This window comes from Marmota monax, unplaced genomic scaffold (genome assembly GCF_021218885.2).
Source record: "Marmota monax isolate L192 unplaced genomic scaffold, Marmota_monax_Labrador192_F-V1.1 WCK01_AAM20220418_F8-fsc00132, whole genome shotgun sequence".
NCBI lineage: Eukaryota > Metazoa > Chordata > Mammalia > Rodentia > Sciuridae > Marmota > Marmota monax.
In genome coordinates, this window is record NW_026695199.1 from 5,208,492 (window position 1) to 5,233,171 (window position 24,680).

At 33.1% G+C, this 24,680-nt stretch overlaps 1 pseudogene; it reads right to left on the reverse strand.

Moving 5' to 3' along the window:
• Positions 1-698: 698 nt before the first annotated feature.
• On the reverse strand, positions 699-24,668 carry LOC124082257 (UDP-glucuronosyltransferase 2B7-like; annotated as a pseudogene).
• Positions 24,669-24,680: the final 12 nt, after the last annotated feature.

Genomic DNA, 24,680 nt, shown 5'->3' on the forward strand with positions numbered 1-24,680 from the left:
GCAACATCTAGCTGATTGGCTCCTCTGCGGTGATGCTCATTGGGCTGTTTCCCTGCCTTTTCAGACCACGGAGCTGCTCATTGGGGGACTTTTTTGGCTCCGCCCACGTGACCCAGCCAATCGGCCTCAAGAGCAGGAGGATTGTGGGAGGTGGGGAGAAGCTTGTGTTGGAGAGAGAGGCTTGTGGGAAGCCGGTGGGGGCAGTTGAGGCTCTGAGGGTTTTTCCTGAGAGGCTGTTTTGTTTGGAGTGTGTGGTTCTAAAAATAAAGTTAGTTTCTTTTGACAAGTGGCTCCTAATTGTGCCCAGCCAGAATGCGGCAATATATATTATCCATGTATCAAGTTTTCTACTCTGCATAATGGTTACAATATATAAAAAGATTAATAATTTCAGAAATTTGAAGTTTTGAAATATTATCTAATATTTCTTCAAATTCGTTTACTTTTCCATGTGTTCTGTTTACATTTAGCTACACAGAATATATATTTTTAGCATCACATTGATTGAATAATAAGAAGTCATATAGTCAATGCATCAGCTTGATTTTCACTTTTAAAAGTCCTGATTTAGTAAAAGCACACATCACATTGTATAAATCAATTAATGTTTGAAAATTAGACTAAAAATAGGAGAAAGTCTATTTTCACTGTCAAGGGAATCTGTCTATACATATATCTCAGTGAAAAAAATGTTATATTCACAAAGGGACTTTGATGACTATATTCAATGCTTTGAGCAAATCAGTACTTGTCATTGTGTTAAAATCCAATCTAACAGCTGTTTCCTTGATCTTCATGTGAGAAATGTTATCAGGTTGATCCACAAACAATGGAATGCCAACCATAGGGATCCCATGATAGATGGCCTCATAGATGCCATTGGTTCCACCAGGAGTTATAAAAGCCCTGGTTTTTGGATGACCTATGATTAGAAGAAATTAAGGCACTCTACCAATTTTGAGTCATAAATAAGATCAGAAATGCACAACATGAGCCATTGGAGATGAATTATTTTCTAGATATCAGATTATTATAACCATGAAACTGCACTGAAATTATGAAGGCTACATGGAAGTATGTGAATTGAGACTTGAAAGTGGAAGCAAGGTTGCCATGTAAATAAAAAGAAAGAGAACACTCTGTGTAGTAGCAATATCATGTGTAGTTTAAAAGTGGAAGTATGAGAATGTGTACAATTAAAGAAATTGTGACACCTTTGAGTCAGTTATGCATTATCCAAGGCAGCAGAAAGTAGGGTAGTTGCGGTGCTGGAATCAGAGGTAGGACTGACTACACTTCATCATGAATTGAAGTACACTTCACAATTATAATCAAAGATTGTTTTTATAATGGAAAATTCAGAGAACATTGTGAGAAAGGAGAGGGATCTTTTTTTATGGCATTTCAAATAGCTCTGTTGTATGTCAAAGTATAGGTGTAAAATTGCAGAAATAGAAGAAAAAGAGACAATGCAGAAATTGATAAAAAAATTCACTGAGAGAGGTAATTACAACTGAAATATAGATAATTTATTATGCCATGTATAATAAAATGTGAAGAGTTGATCAATCTCCATTTCCCCTGAAAAGAGAGTAAATATAAAGAACTTAGGTAATTAATGACTTTTTCATAAATATTTCTAATACAATTATGAATGACTCAACTATTATCTTTATGATTAAGTTTTTTTTAAATATATTTTCATGATTCATTTCCCAAATCTTACCAAGGAGGTCACCTTCGGGAATCCACTTATACAGTCGAGTGTTGAGTCCTAATGTATCTGGTTTCTTACCATCAAATCTCCATAAAATCTGTTAAGGTAGAGCAGACCTCTTATTCATTGAGACAACTTCAAAATATAGCAGGTTAAAATATGGAAGAGATTATGAAATTTCATAGGCTAATGCTTCTGATACAACAGATAATGAAATGAAAAATAGAAAAAGATATGATAATATGAACAACTTAAATGGTGATTTAAATAGAGGACATTTTTATGTACATATTTTTATATTTAACAATGTTTGCTGCTATACAACCTCCAGGGTTCATAAATATTTGACAAGCTAAATGGTTTTATCAATGTGATATACATTTATTTAAATATTGATGGTTATAATAATTCTATTGTAGGACAAAAATCATTAAAAATTTCTAATGGGCTCCCCCATTTATTAATCTATATTTATAGTGCTTATCAACTTTTACATTTAATGTTACACTTTTTTCTTTTGTTTTTTTCTTATTTTTAAAACATTTATTTTTTAATTTATATTTATATATAACAGTGGAATGCATTACAATTCTTATTACATATATAAAGTTCAATTTTTCATATCCCTTGTTGTATACATAGTATACTGACACCAATTGGTTTCTTCATACATGTACTTTGGATAATAATGATCAGCACATTGAACCATCATTAGTTACTCCATGCCCCCTTCCCTTCCCTCCCACCCCTCTGCCCTATCTAGAGTTCATCTATTCCTCCCATGTTCCCTCTCCCTATTCTACTATGAATCAGATTTCTTATCTAAAAGAAAACATTTGGCATTTGGATTTTGGGGATTGGCTAACTTCACTTAGCCTTATCTTCTCTAACTCCATCCATTTACCTGCAAATGCCATGATTTTATTCTCTTTTATTGCTGAGTAATACTCCATTGGGCATATATCCCACATTTTTTCAACCATTTATCTATTGAAGGGCATCTAGCTTGTTTCCAAAATTTAGCTATTGTGAATTCTGTTGCTATAAACATTGATGTGGCTGTGTCCCTGTAGTATGCTGTTTTTAAGTCCTTTGGGTATAGACAGAGGAGAGGGATAGCTGAATCAAATGGTGGTTCCATTCCCAGTTTTCCAAGAAATCTCCATACTGCTTTTCATATTGACTGCACCAATTTGAAGTCCCACCAGCAGTGTATGAGTGTACCTTTTTCCCCACATCCTCGCCAACACTTATTGTTGTTTGTCTTCATAATAGCTGCTATTCTGACTGGAGTGAGATGAAATCTTATAGTGGTTTTGATTTGCATTTCTCTAATTGCTAGTGATGCTGAACATTTTTTCCTATGTATGTCTATTGATAGTACATCATCTTCTGAGAAGTGTGCCTTCAGGTCCTTGGCCCATTTATTGATTGGGTTATTCAGATTTTTGTTTGTTTGTTTGTTTGTTTTGTTTTTTTGTGTCTAGCTTTTTGAGTTCTTTATATACCCTAATAACTAGTGCTCTATCTGATGTGTGAGGGGTAAAGATTTGCCACCAAGATGTAGGCTCTCTATTCACCTCACAGATTGTTTATTTTGCTGAGAAGGAACCTTTTAGTTTGAGTCCATCCCATTTATTGATTCTTGATTTTAATTCTTGTGCCCAGGGAATCTTATTAAGGAAGTTGGGGCCTAATCCCACATGATGGAGATTGGGGCCTCCTTCTTCTTCTATTAGACACAGGGTCTCTGGTTGTATTCCTAAGTCCTTGATCCATTTTGAGTTGAGTTTTGTGCATGGTGAGAGATATGGGTTTAATTTCATTTTGTTGCATATGAATTTTCAGTTTCCCCAGTACCATTTGTTGAAGAGGCTATCTTTTCTCCAATGCATGTTCTTGGCAACTTTGTCTAATATAAGATAATTGTAGTTTTGTGGGTTAGTCTCTGTGTCCTCTATTCTGTACCATTGGTCTACCAGTCTGTTTTGGTGCCAATACCATGCTGTTTTTGTTACTATTGCTCTGTAGTATAGTTTAAGCTCTGCTATAGCAATGCCACTAGCTTCACTCTTTCTGCTAAGGACTGCTTTAGCTATTCTGGGTCTCTTATTTTTCCAGATGAATTTCAGATTGCTGTTTCTATTTCTATGAGGAACATCTTTGGAACTTTAATTGCAATTGCATTAAATCTGTATAGTGCTTTTGGAAGTATGGTCATTTTGATAATATTAATTCTGCCTATCCAATAGCAAGGTAGATCTTTCCATATTCTAGGGTCTTTTTTGATTTCTTTCTTTAGAGTTCTGTAATCTTCATTATATAGATCTTTCACCTCTTTCACTAAGTTGATTCCCAAGTATTTCATTTTTTTTTTGAGGTTATTGAGAATGGGATAGTTTTTCTCATTTCCCTTTCTGAGGATTTGTCACTGATATACAAAAATGGGTTTGATTTATTGGTGTTGATTTTATATCCTGCCACTTTTCCAAATTCATTTACTATTTCTAGAAGTTTTCTTGTGGAAATTTAGGGTCTTCCAGGTATAGAATCATATCATCAGCAAATAGTGCCAATTTGCGTTCTTCTTTTCCTATATGTATCCATTTAATTTCTTTCATTTGTCTAATTTCTCTCACCAATGTTTCAAGAACTACATTAAATATAAGTGGTGAAAGAGGGCACTCCTGTCTTGTTCCAGTTTTTAGAGGGAATGCCTTTAATTTTTCCTTTTGAGTGGTGTGTGAGAAAATTTACTCAAACATATTTCCTGAGAATAAATTTTTGTGGCAGTGTTTGCTCTTGTGTGATCATGTTTCTCTAAGGCAGAGAGTCCATGGAAAGGGCAGCTTCCTGTTTCCTTCCTGTCTCCTGTCCAAGACATTTTCAATCTTGAGAAAGGAGCAGAGAAAGTCACTATGGCAGGTTGATTTTTCTTTTTCTCTAAGTCTCGTTGGTTTGGTAGTTATCTTGGTTTTTCTACTCTGAATAGAACGAAGGACAGCTCCAGGAATAGGCCCTTTTTATCATTTAGGAGAAGAATGGAGGCCAAGATTATGTAGGAAGATGGCAATCTGTGATGCATTTTGACTTTTTAAGACCTACTTATTGTCATTGTGTTGGTGCTCATTCAAACTTAACTTCTTTGGTATCTACGTCGTTCTCAGGGGTCCTGCATGGAAAAAAAGAGGACAAGCCCCAGGGCAGAATTTGGTATTTTGGTATATCTGTCATATTAATATAATATTATATTCACACTGAACCTATGAATATATTTGTGCTTTACCATAATGTTAATGCTGACTTTTTAAAACCAGAAATTATCTCTGCACTATTTTAACAGTTGCTATATATATTTGGTTTTAAAAATGAATACTGAGATAAATTTATACATACCACAAGTGTGTATCTTTTGCAAGGAAAATCATTTATAAGACCCTTTACAGAGTTAAACAGACTCTTTCCACTGTTCTATACCATTATCTAACCTTTTTAGGAATCTGGGCAAGAGTTAATGCAATCATTTTGGCCCTTTCTTTCATCAAGTTTCCAATCATTGACCCCATTGAAATAAATCACAACACCATTCTCTCCTGAGCTCTGGACAAGGTCTTCCATTTCCTGTGAAGGAAAGAATTTGCTCTATCACAAATCTAACAACAAAGCAAAGATTTATTCAAATAAGGAGAGAAAAAATATTTTCAGGACATACTAAATTAGTGGCTTTTTTAAAAAAAATAAGTTCATATATACATAACATAAATATATAATTTTAACCTTTTTTGAGGTACATAGTTCAATAATGCTACACATACACATATCCTAATGCCAACATTTGTAGAACACTATTACTTTGTTAAACCAAGAAATTATATAAATTGGACACAATTATTGTTTTCTCACTCTGATCTTTTACTACCAATACTTCTACTTTCTGTTTCTCTAAATTTGTGTAGTATAGATACTTAATACATATGGAAGGTTTTTGTTGTTGTTATTTCTTAAATATATTGTTGTTGTTTTTAGTTGTAGATGGACACAATACCTTTATTTATTTACATATGGTGCTGAGGATTGAACCCAGTGAATCACATGTGATATGCAAGGAAAGAGCTCTACCACTGAGCCACAACTCTAGCCCCTTTACTGGGTTTTTAAAAAAATATCTTTATTCTACTTATTCATTTGTATGTGGTGCTGATGATTGAACCCAGGGCCTCACTCTACCGCTGAGCTATAGCCTCAGCCTCCCTTTACTGGATTTTTTTTTTACAGTGTAGTGTAAGTAAGTTTCATCTGGGTTGTGGCACAGTTTCACTATTTCCTATGTATTATAGGGTAAGTAATGTCCCAGGAATGTAAGTTATATAAGATATACATATATTACAAATAGCCTATCTGTGTATCCTCTTAGACACTTACTTTGATTCCAAGACTTCACTTTTGGCAATAGTGTTGCTGTGGTTATGTGTGTGCAAGTTCCTCTTCAAAACTTATAATCACCCAAATTGGCTTCCATAAGACCTTTCTCTTTCTTTTCATCACCACTCCCTCCCTCCTCTTATTGTTTTTAACACCTTCATAGTTCCCCTAGTGTCTTCACTCCCTTTCATGTGCTTCATTTCAAGATCCACCTAGTTCTCTCACTCTGTGTCCTAAGCCACACTTTTCAGTTCCTGCTTCAGCCTCACTGTTCCTCTAGTCACTTGTTCTTCTGACCCAACTGAGAGCTCTCAAGCAACTCAGGATCCCCGAAGGCAACTACTGGAGATTTAACAGAAAATAAATATTATTGGAAATAAAATAATTTAGTCTCACTTTAATAAAAATGGCAATTATCAAGAATACAAGCAACATTTAATGTTGGCAGAGATGTGGGGTAAGAGGTACATTACTGGTGGAACTGCAAGTTGGTGCAACCATTATGGAAAGCAATATGGAGATTCCTCACAATAATTAGAATGCAATTGCCATTTAACCCAGCTATGCTTTTCCTTGGCATATACCCAAAGAACTTAAAATCAGCATACTACTGTGATGAAGCCATATCAGTGCAGCTCAATTCACAATAGCCAAACTATGGAACTAACCTAGATGCCCTTCAATAGATGAATAGACAAAGAAAATATAGTATATATATATATATATACACTCTAATGTTACTCAACACTAAAGAAAAATGAAATTATGGAATTGGCACATATATGGATGGAGCTAGAGAATATTATGATAAGTGAAATAAACCCATCTAAAAAACCAAAGGTGGATGTTTTCTCTGATATGTGGAAGCTAATTCACATTACAGGGTGGATTGTTGAGAAAAATAGAGTTTCTTTGGATTAGAAATAGAGAATTGAAGGGAAAGGAGGCAGTATGTGGGTAGGAAGAATAATAGAATGAATCAAATATTATTACCCTGTGTACATGTGTGATTACGTGACAGGTGATAATAAGAAGCTACACTCCTTTTATGTATGATGTGGCAAAATGCTTTTTAATAATTTTATTTTTCTTTAACTAATGATAAAAACTTTAAAAATAGAAGAAAGAATTAAAATTACTATATTGTACACTCAGCTATGCTTAGAAGACATTCTGAGCACCACAAGATATCTGTCTCCTCAGCCTATTCAGCCTCCAGAAGAGAGACTCTCTATGTGAGGAGAAAAGAAAATGTTAAAATCCTTCTTCATAAGCATTAGTTAAAAAAAACTTCGTATTGTGCAGGTCATTTCAAATTGTTGTATTTTTATCAAAAACAGTTGAATCATTGAGTTTTGTATTAGAGTGTTACCTGACTTATGGCCAAAATTTTAGAATGCAGTTCATAGGGTCTGTAAAGATATGTTATTCAGTTTGTTTATTTATGTAAGTATGTGATATGTTTATATGATATTTCCTAAGTACAAGATGGTATTCGTTATTAAATTTATAAAATCCCTGTACAGATTTCTATTCACATTGACTTAGAGTTAAATCAACATATGTAGAAACTAGATCTAACCAAACATTTAGAATACAGAGAAATAAAGAAACCCAAACAGGCTTCATGTGCACATGACTTGAATAAATATTTGGTAAAAAAAGATTGCATTGACATTGGCTTAATGAAAAAAACTGTTTCTGAACAACCAGCATTAAGTATTTTATTAGCTTATATTTTCTTTCTGTATGTATTAAACAGTCACATAGTGTTAACAAGGAAATACCTTGAGATGATACCTGATTTTGCTGGTGTCATTGTATCTTCCCAAAAAGAGTGTTTGAAAACATTTGTCTTGATAACTTGATATATACTATTATGTGGTATATATTAATTACATACTAGCCCATTTCAAACTAAAATTAACCACTGAAACACTAATTAAAGAATGGAACCATGCATTTTTGTTATTTGGACATGGGGCTCTAACATATGTGTTTGGTTTTGTTAATAAACACAAGATATACTTTGGTGACAAAATAGTCATGAATTCTAGGATTCCCTCCTATCTGCACTGAAAAACAAGGTATTTCTTATCAGGTCCAGGAACCTTAAATTATCCTAGGGACTACAGGTAAAGAGGAATTTATCAAAATCTAAGAGTATTAAAGGTAAATTCTGATGCCTGATTTGACTTCCCAGCCTTAAGTGGAGATTAGAATTCTTATTTGATACTCCTAGCAAAAAGATTCAGAAGGCAAATTCACAAAGCACTATGCAGTCAATTCCCATTCCATTTGTACTGATGTAAACAATTCTATAAATCCAAAACACTTGAGACACATTTTGTCAAGAATAACCTTACTCACTTACTTTCTTAATAAGATTAAGAGATTGTAGGTAGATTTTGTTATAATAGAATGTTATAGCACATCTTTTGTATTACTCTAACCTGTAAATTGGATTGGTTCATGTGTCCATCCTCGATGAATTTTTAATTCTGGTTTCCTTCATTATGTGGCTACAACTCACCAAACAAAACTACCATATTAGCCCCCGTCCTCCTGACTTGGTCCATAGAGAATAATATCCTGAATTCCCAGATACTTATCTGACTCTCTAAAGTATCCCCCCCTTCTGAAGCTGAATGCTTCTATTTCTGTGGTTGTGACGTTGATGTCTATGCCATTACCAAGGACTCAAAATTGAATGACAAATTTCACCGCATAATCATTGCAGATCATGTGCCAAATATTCTGCAAATGAACCGTGGGCATGTCTGAGCCACCTTGAACAGCTTCTTGCTTCTTGTTTTTCCTTGAAGAAGCCTCTGAAGAAATAAATTGCTTTGGTGTGTTTCACTAAAAATAAAACATTTGCGGGCTTTTCCCTTTGTTAGGATCAGACCCATCAAGTCTCTTTCACTTGTCAATGCCCCACCTTTGAAAAATATTTTTCCTGCATCTTTTGTATTTATTTCTTGATATTACTTTTCTAGCTTTTTATGTCCAGCCAGCCCACACCTCTGAGGGTTAGAAATTCCTTCCCAGGCCAAGGGAGACAATTTTTTTGTTAAAAGTGATGTGTAAACTTTATGTAAAACTTTTTAGTTAAACTGTTCTGATGTTACTTAAAATCATTTATTACTAAACTGGTACAAGATTCTGATTCACAGAATACTTTTGATGTATCACAATGCAGTGGTGATGATTGTGTGGTGAAGTATGGTGTGTTCATTGCTCCTTTATTTCTCTACACATATAAAGAAAAATTAGGATAAATTGAAGAAAATCCTTACATATCTTTTTCTTTGCTCTAACATCACTTATTAGATTAATTTCATCAGAATATTGCAAATTGTACCTCTAAATCATTCTTTATTGTTAAGAGTCATGTTTATTCCCTAATTGTTTATATATTTAGCTACATGTTTGATGAACATATTTCTGTACATATTATGACATGAAATCATATTGTAAAATTGAGGTCCCTGTAGAATTTCCTGTGTATACCTGACTGTGACAGATTTCTTATATCACCTACTGGGTTTGGCAGGAAATTCACACAAGTGGGAGAATTCCACCAGGCCTTTCTCCAGTAGAGATTTGGTCACACTATTGAATAACTCACTTCAGTGTTTTGAAATTTCTGAAAAAAATGCTTCCTGAAATTGTCCTGGAATTATCCTAACAGGTGGTTTCTGATCCTTTGCCTTATATATTCTATACAAGAATAACTGTACCTTGTTCAATAAAGTCCCTAATTCAAAAATGAAATAGAGATCCAAAAGTTTTTTGAAATCTTGTCAATTTCCACACTTTTCTTAATGTTTCTGTTTTCAAGTCACTTTTTTCTGTTTTCATCTGTGAAATGATATTCACATTCTCAAAAACCACATAGTATATTTCATTTTCTAACTACTGGTTAGGCTTTGTTTGAAAAAAAATATCTTAAGCAACAACATGAAATAACTTCATATTTGTTGCAGGTCCCATATTGTCTTAAACATTGTTTAAAATTATAATTTTAACTTGATTATGTCTTCTTCGTGATGAATGCATTATTCCTGTGACTCACATGATACATCCAGATAGTTCGTGTGTTCAGATGACTTTTAGTAATGTAGCCAATTTTATTTGCTATTTATTCTCACTGATGCTCTGCTTAAATACTTCTTCATCCCTATTATGAGAAATTTGCCTATTGTCTTTGATTTATTTATTTATTCATTCATTTTTTAAATTTTGTGCATACTTATATGATTAACTGAAATATCCTCAGATTACAGACTAACCACTGAGAAGACTGGTTCTTCTCATTCTACAACAACCTTTAAAATTCAATTTTAAAATTTTATCATAAAAATTGGAATAATATAATAAACAGAAATTTTCTTACCAATAAACTACTTGTTGTTTCAAATTTAAATTTATTTATCTCTTATGTGTTTTAAGGGCTAGAGATAATATTCAGTGTTCCAGCATTTGCTTAGTAATTAAGAGGACCTGGGTTCCATACTTAGATAACAAATACATATACATTTTCATGTTTTTGTTGTGTTTTGTTTTCTATTCTTACAACTAAGTGCATATATATGGCACATATTTATACATATTTAGGCACATATTATATATGCCTATTCATCCTCCAAGAAAATATCAATCTTATTTAATATATATCCCTCATTTTCCAAATATATTTGCATAATGGCTAAAAATGAAGTTGAGTATTCTTGGATAAAATGATTGTAATTGTATAACATGAAAAAAGTATATATTTTACATCATTCCTCCATGTTGTATATCTAAATGATTTCCAATTTTTTTAATAAATAAATGCTATAAATATGATTACAGCATAACATTTTTTGTCTGTATAATTTCCAAAGTCGTGAAGCAAATAGAGCTAGGCATTTTTATTTTTGTGTAATACTTTGTAAATTTTTTGCTTTCCCATAACAGTTATACAGGTTTTGGAGATTTGTGTGATAATTCAACATATGTATATAAAGCTAAATTATCAAATCAAAGTAATTAGTACCTGTGCCATCTTAAGCATTTATCATATTTTTTCTGCTGGGAACATTTCAAACCCTTTCTTCTAGCTATTTAAACCATACAAAAATTTAGAAAATGTGCATTTTTTCTGATTTTTGCTATATTTTCCAAATATATTATTTTTCCAAATATATAGAAATTTCTGAGAATCTAATGGTGCATGGTGAGAACACACATTGGAGCTATAAATATTCATATAGGTCTGACAATCACTGATGTGGATTTGAATCTTATTTATGAAACTTCATTACCACAACAGCCTTTCTTAAATATTATGATTAGTCTGCTAATCATCCTCTTTCTTGTCCTCTTTTATCTGTTATCTTAATTTTTCTATTGACACTGTCATTATCCCTTTATCTAAATGGAGAAATATTTTACCCAAGTGTTTGGCAGTTCAGACTGTTTGTTTCACTGCTTGTGGAATGAGGGGTGACCATATTGGATTTTAAACTTTTAATAAGATCAGATTTTATGCTGCTACTGAAGATGTAGCCAAAAAGTCTCTTAAATGATCACATAACGAAGCAGTAAAAAATGCTTGCTTTCCAACTGTGTTATAAAGGTGTGATATTCATTAAAATACATTAATTTTTGCTTCATTTTAAGATATATAATTCTATAAACTTATAGATCTGTTCATAATTATAAACTCAGGGCAGCCTACAAATTCAAGTCTTACAAATTAACAAGTATTATTAAAAATCCACAATTTGCACTCCATGTTACCTGTGCAATATATATTTTTTCTAATATTGTTGTTCAGCAGTTATGCTATGGAGACCCATGATCTCTCAGGGAGTATTCTTGAGGCCCCCTATAGACTTGGGGTAGACAAGAAACACTTCTGGTCTTCCTTATCATAACATTTCCCACACAATTTCTCTTTCTTGTGCACAGTCTACATTTCAATGCGGAATGGAAGGTGTTTGTGGCAGAGACTGCGCTACTTTGTTTCTCTGCATATTCAGCACTTTCCTGTGGTACATGCTAGTCCCTTCTCAATATTCTTTCAGAGAATGACTGGTTTTTTTTTTTTTTTATGTGTTGAATAATGAATTTCTACATTTAACTCACCCTATCCTTGAAAGGTCTTCTTCTGAAACAAAGATAAAATTTACATATTTGTGATAGTATAGATGTGAAAGATTTCAACATATAGGTCTCTTTGCTCCATTTTCTGTAATTCTGTAAATGTGATTAAGCATTCTGAATGAGGAAGAGAGAATAACTCCTGGTGAAAATGAAAGGATGACAGAACCAACTAAATGGAAACAAGTTTACCTTAGGCAGAGATTTGGCAGGTCTGCAGTGGAGTCCTCCAACAATATCTACATTTGGTAGGGTTGAGTGAGAAAATTCCAAATCCCAGTAGGTGCAAATAAGCCAGATATCTGCTTTAGCCATTTTCTCTGCCAATATAATGGGTCATCCTGAACAGGAAATAGAAGACTAAATCTATAGAACATTGGGAAGTTTTTGTGCAGATAGGAATACGCCTCATGTTGGAAAGAACTTTCAATAGTGAAGAAATATATGTTTAAAAGTGTGTTTAGTTTTGCGCCTCAGATGAAGCACTAATCTCCAGGATATATAAAGAACTCAAAAACCTGAAAACCAAAAAAACCCAAATAACCCAATCAATAAATGTGCTAAGGAACTGAACAGACACTTCACAGAAGAAGAAATACAATTGATCAACAGATATATGAAAAAATGTTCATCATCTTTAGCAACTAGAGATGCAAATCAAGACTACTGTAACATTTCATCTCACCCCAATCAGAATGATGATTATCAAGAATACAAGCAACAATAAATGTTGTTGAGAATGTGGGGAAAAATGTACATCCATTTATTGCTGGTGAAACTACAAATTGGTGCAAACTTTATGAAAAGCAATATGAAGATTCCTCAGAAATTTTGGGATGGAACCACCATTTGACTCAGTTATCCCACTCCTTAGTTTATACCCAAAAGTCTTATAATCAGCATACTACAATGATGCAGTCACATCAATGTTCATAGCCACTCAACTCACAATAGCTAAACTATGGAACCAACCTAGATTCCCTTCAGCAGATAAATGAATAAAGAAAATAATGTACATATATACATGGAATATTAATCAGTCTTAAAGAAGAATAAAATTATGGCATTTGCAAGTACATTGATGGATGCTAAGGGAAATAAGTCAAACTCAAAAAAACAAATGCCAAATGTTTTCTCTGATAAGCAAATGCTAATCCTCAATGATGGGAAGGGAAGAATGAAGGAACTTTGTACTTTGCAGAGAGGTATGAGGGAGTGCAACGGCTATGCGGATGGGAAAGTTGATGGAATGAGGTAGTCATTATTACTCTGTGTACATGTATTATTATAGTATTGGTGTGACTCTGAATCATATTTGGCTAGAGGAAGAAACTGAGCTCCATTTGTGTACAATACATCCAAATGCATTCTACTGTCATGTATAACTCATTAGAAAAATTTGTTTTTCAAAAGGTATGTGTAGTTTAATAAAGCTACTATGTGCATGGAAAATATGCATACATAGTCTATATATATATATATATATATATATATATATATATATATATATATATGCTTTTGGAGTAAACATTATCTGTAATCTCTTAATTCTTTACAAGGTTAATTGCACAAAAATAAGCTGGCCAGTATAGATGCAAATATTTAGATTTTTACCTAAAGTGGAAAAAGTAAATAACAGAAATGTAAGCAAACATTAGAGTTACATAACCCATTATTCATACCATGCTAATAAAAGAACATTTCAGTATTCTTTCATCTAGTTTCTATAATTTAGAGAAAACTCTAACCCTTGTTCTGCTAGTGAACTGAAAAGAGTTTAAATATGATTCTGTTCTTTCTGCCTACTACCTCCTTTGGGTTCACGTTAGGAGCTTGTAAATATTTATTACACAAAAAATATTTTGAAAAAAAGTGCTGGAAATTGTAACAATATAAAATAGAATTATTTTTGTTTAGTTTTAATTTTCATCTTTTTTTTTCTTTGACAGTTTAAAACAGAAGACTAATAATTTACATTTTTGTGCTTTAACATTATAGGCCTTAAAGAGAATGACTTGCAAACACTTAGTGAAGGAATTTGAAAGTGCTAAAAAAAAAAAAAAAAAAAAAAAAAAAAAAAAAAAAAAAAAAACAATTAAGAGCCTCCTGGTATGGGATGGAAACAATGTCACACAATGGAGAAGGAATTTATTAGGCAAACTGACAAAAGAGTTTCTAAATGAAGAATCTAATTGAACTAAAGGGAAACATTTTTCTTAGTGCTACATGGATCGTTGTAATAGAAATATGAGTGTAAGTTCTCAATCTCTGTGTCTAGGTTCAACAAGACAGTAAAGTTTAAAATTAGTTTTCAAAGATAAATGAAATGAGTAGTGCAATGGTAAACTGTATGTAGTTGCCTAGAGAAGTCCTCTGGGCTCTATGGGGTGGGTATATGATTTTCTAGTGTGTTTTATACAAATGATGGCCAGAAGTTTCTGACACTTCAATGTATATTTTTCTGAAGCACTCTGAGCTTGATAGATGATTTTATTTTATTACTTGAAACTACTAAAATAATTTTCTGATTTTCTATTGTTATAATTTCACCTTTATAAAGGTCCAGAAAAGTTAGGACCTTATGGTACAAGTCACTTACCTAATATTTCACTGTAAAACTGATTCCATCTCTTCAAATTAAATGATTCAAACCAAAAATCAAAATAATGAATTGCAGAGTATCTTTCATTTCATTGAATGTCATTTCATCACTTAATCCTGAAAATATTATAGGCACATGGGAAGAAAAAAAGAGAAGTCCCCCAGTACACTTTTCCACTATGTAACCAGGAGAGAAACAGAGAGTGTACACAAATGGTTTTTGAAGAATTTCAGCCAGCAGCTCACCACAGGGACAAATGGCATCTGAAAGAATGACATCAAACCTTGACTCTTGTAGTTTTGTCATAAGTTTCTTGTTCAAAACTGCATCTCTACATACATTCTCTACATAATCAGAATATTGACTCAAAATTTCATGAAATTTTAAATAATATTTCCAAAATATCTTTTATTGCATCTCATAAATCAATGCATTTAGTGATTGAGAAGAAAAATCTCTATATCTCCTCTTTACAATGATGAAGGATAGCTCTCAAATTTAATTGCAGATGATTTGTAACCATCCACAAAAATGGAACCTGAAGGTTTCAAAACAGTCACCTCATGCCCCCCTCTGTGGGAGCTCCTCCCATATTGTCTTTATATTGATCCAATGGTTGTATTCCATTGCCCACACCAGCACCTTTCCACAACTTGCAGAACCAAAGTGAATACTCAGCAGTAACAGGAGCAGAACTGCAGTCATTTTCGTAGACATCCTGGTGAAATGCAAGGCTTCCTTTCACATTGAATTCCCTCTATTCTTGTTGCTATCTAAGGAAAAAAAAATCAGTATTTGGTTAAAAGGTAACTTGTATCCATCAAAGTAAATACACAGTGAACATTTAGAATATCTAGATTCCAAGTTGAAAAATCAAAGGTTAGGTGACTTCATGCTTGTGTGTTTTAATGACTCTTTCATGATTATAAATGCTTTCCTACAGTTAAGAATTTATGATCCTGCATGTGTGATCACCTCTCTTATGTTCAGATTTTTAGAATATGGATGGAACAATGGCAAATGAGGTGACTTTTGCTTATAGATTTCTTGACTGCAACTAAACTAAATATACAGTTGAAAAAACATTTTTTAGGTATCTTCTAAAATATTTTTGCAGTAAACTAATTGTTTGAATATAATTCATATAGTATACAAACCACCATTTTAAATGTATATATTAGTTGTTCAATCTCAGAAAAGAATCTCAGAATTGGAAACCTCCATTAATATTCAATGTGGAAATGTTTTAAATCCAAACCCTCCTAGTACCTCTGATCATCCTATATGCCTCATTACTAGGTAATATCTAATCAATTTCATCTCTCTATAGATATGTTTATTATGGAGACACTTCAAGTAATTGTTATATAATATATTGGATTTAGTGATTGATTTCAACACTTTTAAATAATTGTTATGGGTTTTGGTGATTGATATTAATACATACAATTATGTCTTGAAGGTTCATCAATGTTGTAGTATGTGTCAGGCCTTCATTCCTTTATGCTATGACAGGGCATTAGTTATGTCAGTGATCTAAGGCAGCCATGGAAATCCTTTCTCATCCTGATTTTTGATCTTATAGAATGCAGGGTGGTATCTCTATATTTTTAAGAGTTGCTTTGTGGCACAATATATGGTCAATTTTAGAGAAGGCCCCTTGTGCTGCTGAAAAGAAAGTGTACTCGCTTGTAGAAGGATGAAATATTCTATATATGTCAGTTAAGTCTAAGTTATTGATTGTATTATTGAGTTCTATAGTTTATTTGTTCAGCTTTTTTTTTTTTTTTTGAAGATCTATCCAGTGGGGAAAGGGATGTGTTAAAGTTACCCAAAATTATTGTGCTGTGGTCTATTTGACTCTTGAACTTTAGAAGAGTTTGTTTGATGAACGTAGATGCTCCATTGTTTGGGGCATATATATTTATAATTGTTAAGTCTTGTTGGTGTATGTAGTGTCCTTCTTTATACCTTTTTATTAACTTGACCTTGGAGTCTTATTTATTTGATATGAGGATGAAAACCCCTGCTTGTTTCCAAAGTCGATGTAAGTGGTATGACTTTTCCCAACCCTTCACCTTCAGCCTGTGGATGTCTTTTCCTATGAGAAGAGTCTCTTGGAGGCAACATATTGTTGGGTCTCTTTTTTGATCCAATCTGCTAGTCCATGTCTTTTGATTGGTGACTTTAGGCCATTAACATTCAGGGTTATTATTAAGACATGATTTGGATTCCCAGCCTTTTTTTGTTTATTTTTGGTATTTAACATGACTTGGTTTCTCCTCTGATTAGGTATTTCAGACACATTGCTAAGAGAAGCAGGCATAAGTTTATTGAAGGGACAGGATAAGGGAAAAGGGGACACTTTGAGAGAATGAGTGTTTCACTCAGGAGAAAGACATGCCCTTCCTTCTCTCCAGTTTTTTTTTGGGAGGACCCAGGGAGTTTTCCAGAAGGTCTTCACAGGTGTTCCTTTGACTTTTGAAAAACAGCAGGCTACCATCCAGTCTTTAAATTCCCACTGTGCATGGTAACTTCCAGGGAACTTCTAGGTCACTTTGTACCATGCTGACCTGTTCTAATTGGTAAACAGATTTTTAAGGTGAAAGGTTATTTATCCTTATATCCCTGTTTTGTAAGGAGGTCTTTGTAAGGGTCATAAAATTCCTCCTCTCCCTCTCCTCAGGGTACCTTGTATTTTTATTGGCATTTTGGGTCTGCATTTCTGTGGCAGATAACAGCTTCTTTGCTAAGAAGTGTAACAAAATCTTTTGACTTAAATCAGGTAGGGCTGCAGTAATATTTTTATATAAAAATAAAGCCTGTGTAAGTCAGCTCAGTGTGTTGTTTGGCAGGTCACAGGTCACTCAAAAAACACACCAAGTCCCAGTTTTGTTCAAATTGAAGAGTCTTTATTCGGCTGCCCAGCTAGTGACTGTTCCCCACAGGACTCATAAGTGTCTCTGAAAGGAACAGCCCCAAGCCTGAGAATTATAGGATATTTAAAGACAAAAACCACAAAAACCATATCTGGGTTGACATAGCTGCAAGCAAGCATGTACAGAAGCTGAATTGGGCAGTTAGTGAGACAGTGCAATGGGTACATTAGTATTTCCCATGAGATTTTTCAGTTGACATAGCAGTAAGAAAGCAGAAGGAAAGTGGATTAAAATGACCCTAGTTCAGTACAAGTTAGAGAATTGTTACTAATGTGTAGGCAATCAAGCTCTGACAAGGTACATTGCCAAGAAAAATGAAAACCAAAGAGCACAATTTTACATTGTGTATTGACTATATATTGCTAATTTTGTGTTGCCAAGTATATTATGTTAGGTAACTATTAATAGGTACAAAAGTAGGACTTTCTCATGGGAGAAGTATTTCTTACTTGATATGGAGTCTCAGTGTAAAATGCAGTCTATTTGGTCATTGCCCATATAGCCTGGCCCATAACAAGTGGTTCTACTTTATAAAATTATTACCTTAACCTCTTGTGCCCATTCTTAATATTTGTGTGTTCCCTATCAAAGGCAGATAGGGTGTAAAATTGGTCACATTTTTTAATTCATTCCTAAGTTTTTTGCACACTAGTTTTTCCCAACTTTGGCTACTAGGAATAATCTTAATCATTAATGTTTATGTACTAGTTTTATTTGGATATTTTTATTTCTATTTGGCATATAAGTAAAAATAAAATTTCTAGGTCTTACAAAAACTCTATTTAACATTGAGGACCTGGATAAATCTTAACTCTATTTACTGAAGCAATTTTCTAATCTAAGAAGCATTGCTTGAGAATATTAATATCTCAATCATTGCTAGCACTGCATTATTATTTTTATTATAACAACATCATTGGTGATATAGTGAGATACCTCAATATGGTTTTGTTCTGAATTTCCTTTCCATATTTGTAAAATTATTTTTTCAGTTGTCCATTGGCCATTTGCATATTTTTCTTGCAATTATGTCTATTAAGATCTTTTATGACTTTTAAGATCTTTTGTTATTTGGTGTTATTCTTATTAGTTGGTTCCTATCTTTTTTATAGAGTCCTTCTATAATTCCATTAACATTTATATGTGATTTGCAAATATTTGTAATTTTTTCTCTTGATTTTACTGATAGTGTTCTTTCATGTAGGATATGTTTTAAGTTTGATGAAGTTCAATTATTCCATTATAATTTTTCCATGCATTTGTACCCTAAATAAGAATCTGTTACCATCCTCAAGGTCATAAATATTCATACATTTTTGTTATTCACTTATATACTAAAACCTCTCTCATGTAAATTTCTGAACTACCTTATTTAATATTTATACATGGCATAGGTTGAAGAAGGAAATATATTTAAAAATATTTTTTAGTTGTAGATGGACACAATAGCTTTTAAAAAAAACATTTTTTAATTGTAGATGGACACAATACCTTTTTTTAAAATTTATCTTGATGTGGTGCTGAGGCTCAAACCCAGTGCCTCCTACATGCCAGATGAGTATGCTACCACTGAGCCTCAATCCCAGCCCTGGAAAAAATATTTTTGTATTTATTTTTATATAGTGCTGAGGATTGAACCCCATACCTCATATGTGGGAGGCAAGTGCTACACCACTTAGCTATAGCCACATCCCAACCATTTGCATTTTATTTACAAGTGGATAATCAGTTTTTGCACCCACATTTATTCCATAATAAGACTATTCTTTCCCTTTGTTTTGTCAAACTTATAAAAATCAACTAATCCATTAACATTCAGTGTTATCATTGAGATATGATGTATACTCTTACTCATTTTGGATTATTTCTAGTTTCAATTTAGCTTTTGTTCAATTTTGATTGGCTTTCCTTTTGGTGTAGTTCCTACTTTTGCTGGTTTTCACTTTTTAAATTTCTTTCCCATTTTATTGAGAATGTAGTTCAGGCTTTCTAGTTGTGAATTCTTTTAATTATTGCTTATCTTATAAGGTTTTTACTTTATCTTCAAATCTAAAGTTTAGTTTTGCTGATTATAAAATTCTTGATTGGCATCCATTTTCTTTCAGAGCTTGATATATGTTGACTGAGCAACTTCCAGCTTTGAGAATGTGGGTTGAGAAATCATCTAAGATCCGAATTGGTTTCCCCTGTATGTAATCTGATACTTTTTTGTTGTGTCCTTTAAAATGTAATCCTTAATCTGTATGCTAGGCGTTTTCATTGTAATGTACCTTGTTGTGGGTCTGTTGTAATTTTATACATTTAGGGTCCTGCAATCCTTCCAAACTCATTCTATTATTGCCAGTATCACCCTAATCCCCAAACCATGCAAAGACACATCAACGAAAGAAACCTTCAGACTAATATATCTAATAAACATAGATGCAAAAATTCTCAATAAAAATCTCACAAATCAAATACAAAAACATATCAGAAGATTATGCACCATGATCAAGTGGGATTCATCTCAGACATGCAAGGTTGGTTCAACATTCAGAAATCAATATATATAATTAATCACATCAAAAACTCAAAGATAAGAATCATATGATCATCTAAGTAGATGCAGAAAAAGTATTTGACAATATGCAACTCCTTTTCATGTTCAGAACACTAGAAAAACTAAGGATAACAGGAAGATATCTCAAAATTGTAAAGGCTACCTACGCTAAGCCTCAGGCCAACATCATTCTAAATGGAGAAAAATTAAAGACATTCTCTCTTAAAACTGGAACAAGAAAGGAATACTCTCTTTCACCACTTCTATTCAACATGGTTTTTGAAACACTGACCAGAGCAATTACACAGACAAAAGAAATTAAATGGATATGAATAGGAAAGGAAGAACTTAAATTAGAACTATTTGCTGATGAGATAATTCTAGACATAGAAGACCCAAAAAGCTCAACCAGAAAATTTCTAGCACTAGTAAATGAATTCAGAAAAGTGACAGGATATAAAATCAATACCCATAAGTCAAAGGCATTTCTATATATCAATGACAAAGCCTCTGAGAAGGAAATGAGGAAAACTATGCCATTCACAATAACCTCAAAAAAAAAAGATACTGGGGAATCAACTTAACAAAAGAGGTGAAAGTTCTATACAAGGAAAACTACAGAATCCTCAAGAGAAAAATCGAAGAAGACCTTAGAAGTTAGAAAGATCTACCTTGCTCTTGGATCGGCATAACTAATATTATAAAAATGACCATACTACCAAATAATTACACAGATTTAATGCAATTCTGATCAAAAAACCCATAGCATTCCTCATAGAAATAGAAAAAGCAATCATGAAATTTATCTGGAAAAATAAGAGACTCAGAATAGCTAAAACAGTTCTTAGCAAGAAGAGTAAAGCAGGTGGCATCACTATACTAGGTATAAGGCTGTACTACAGAGCAATAGTAACAAAAAGAGCATGGGATTTCCACCAAACAGACTGGTAGACCAATGTTACAGAACAGAGGACACAGAGACCAACCCATAAAATTACAATTATCTTATATTCAAAAAAAGTGCCAAAAACATGCATTGGAGAAAAGATAACCTCTTCAACAAATAGAAATCCATATTAAACAAACTAAAATTAAACTCCTAGCTCTCACCATTAACAAAACTCAACTCAAAATGGATCATGGACATAGGAATTAAAACACAGACCCTGCATCTAATAGAAGAAAAAGCAGGCCCCAATGTTTATCATATGGAATTAGGCCCCATCTTCCTTAATGAGACCCCTATAGCACAAGAATTAAAACCAAGGATCAATAAATGGGATGAAATCAAACTAAGAATTTCTTCTCGTCAAAAGAAATAATCTGTGAGGTGAATAGACATTTTGGGAGCAAATCTTCACTCCTCACATATCAGATAAAGCACTAATCTCTAGGATGTATAAAGAATTCAAAAAGCTAATCACCTAAAAAAATGAACAACTCAATCAACAAATGGGCCAAGAACATGAACAGTCACTTCTCAGAAGAGGATTTACAATCAGTCAACAAATATATGAAAAAATGCTCATCATCTCTAGCAATCAGAGAAATACAAATCAGAACTACTCTAAGATATCATCTCACTCCAGTCAGAATGGCAGCTATTATTAGGACAACCAACAATAAATGTTGGCATGGATGTGGGGAAAAAGGTACACTCATACATTGCTGGTGGGACTGTAAACTGGTACAGCCAGTATGGAAAGCAGTATGGAGATTCCTTGGAAATCTGGGAAGGGAACCACTATTTGACCCAACTATCCCTCACCTCGGACTGTACCCAAAGAACTTAAAAACAGCATACTACAGGGACACAGCCACATCAATGTTTATAGCAGCACAATTCACAATAGCTAAACTGTGGAGCCAACCTAGATGCCCTTCAATGGATGAATGGATAAAAATAGTGTGGCACATATACACAATGGAAATTTACTCAGCAATAAAAGAGAATAAAATCATGGCATTTGCAGGTAAATGCATGGCGTTGGAGAAAGTAATCCTAAGTGAAGTTAGTCAATCCCCAAAAGACTAATGCCAAATGTTTTCTCTGATATAAGGAGGCTGACTCATAGTGGGATAAGGAGGGGGAGCATGGAAGGAATAGATGAATTCAAGATAGGGTAGAGAAGTGAGAGAGAAAGGGAGGGGGCAGGGGATTAGCAAGGATGGTAGAATTTGATAGAGATAATTATCCAAAGTCCATGTGTGAAGACACAAATTAGTGTCAGCATACATTATATACAACCAGAGATAAGAAAAATTGTGCTGTATAAGTGTAATAAGAATTGTAATGCATTCCACTGTCACTTATTTTTTCAAAAAATCAATAAAAAAGTAAAAACAAAATAAATCATTTCAAACTGGAAGTAGTTTGAAATATGAAATTAAATTCTTTTTCAATCATTTTTTTTTTAAATTGATGAATAGTTTAAAACAAGAGACTAATAATTTGCATTCCAGGGAATGAATTGCAAACCTGTAGTGAAAGGACTGTGAAAGTGTTAGAAAACACAATTAAGAGCCTCCTGATATGTAAAGGAATCACTGTCATACAACTGAGAAGGAATTCATTAGGCAAATGACAAGATGACTTCTAAATGAGAAATCTAATTGAACTAAAGGGAAACAATTTTCTTAGTGTTACATGTATAGTTGTACTAGAAATATACATGTAAGTCCTCAGTCTCTCTATGTTCATCAAGACATTTAGTGAAGTTTAAATTTATTTTTCAAATATAAATAAAATTAATAGTGCAATGGTAAAATCTGTATGCAGTTGTCTAAAGAAGTCCTTAGAGCTCTATGTGTAGAGTATACGCATTCCTGGTGCGTTTATACAAGTGATGGCTATAGGTTTCTGACAATTCAATGTACATTTTTCTATAGTACTCTGAGTTTGATTGATGATTTTTTTTTATTACATGACATAATTAAAAGACATTCCTCTGACTTTATATTCTTGTAAGATCACCTTCAAAAAGGCTCAGGAAAGTTAGGATTATATACTACAAATAACTCACCCAGGATCTCACTGTAAAACTGATTCTATTTTTTGTATTAAACAATTCAAGCCAAATATCAAAACAAAGCACATAAAAGATATTTTTTACCCTCTCAATGAATGACATTTGATCACTTAATTCTGAAAATAAGACGGGCACATAGGAAAGAGAAAAGAGAAGTCTCCAACTGTAATTTTTAATGTGTAACCAGGAGAGAAATGGAGAGTGTACACAAATAGTTTCTGAAGAATTGGGGCCAGCAGCTCACCACAGGGACAAATGTCATCTGTAAGAACAATACCAAACTTTGATTCTTGTAGTTTTCTCATAGTTTCTTGTTAAAACTACATCTCTGTATATATTCTCTACAAAATCAGAAAGTTGACTTGCAGATTCTTGTAATATTTTCAAATTTTGTGTGTGGGGCAATTTATAAACCACTACATCAAGCAATTGAGTGTAAAGATTCTCTACATCTTTTCTTGACAATAATGGATAGCTCTCAGATTTAATGGTAAATGAGTTATACCATCCACAAAAACGAACTTTGAAGATTTCAAAACAGTTACCACATGCCTCCTCTGTGTGAACTCCTCCAGTATTCTCTTTAAGTTGATTCAATGGCTGTATTCCATTTCCCACACCAGCACCTTTGCACAACTTCAAGAACCAAAGTGAGTACTCAGCTGTAGCAGCAGAATTACAGTCATTTTTGTAGACATCCTGGTAAAATGCAACTCTTCCTTTCACATTAAATTATCTCTGCTTCTGCTGATGTCCAAGAAGAAATCATTAGTTAGTTAAAATGTAACTTATACACATTAAATTAAATACATAAGTCAACAGTTCAGATATCTGGATGACAAGTAGAAAAATCAAAGGTTAAGTGATTTCATTTTTGCATATGTGTAATGATTCTTTCATGATCATAAATGCTTTCCTGAAGTTAGGAATTGATAGTTCTGCATGTGTATTCATGTTTTAGAGTGTGTGGAACAATGGCAAGTGAGGTGATTTGTGCCTATAGAGTCCTTGACTGGAACTAAAGTAAAATTATTGTTGTATCTACATTTCTTAGGTATCATGGTTTAACAGATTTTTTTTCAGTAAAATTTTTGTTTTCATATAATTCACATAGGAAAGTACTCACCATTTTAAGTATACCTTTCAATTGTTTGATCTCAGAGGAGAATCTCAGAATTGTAATCTTCAGTTAATATTCCATGCTGAAGCATTTTAGCAATTCAAATTCTCCCTATACCTGTAACCATTCCACATCCCTCATTCCTAGTTAATCTCTAATCAA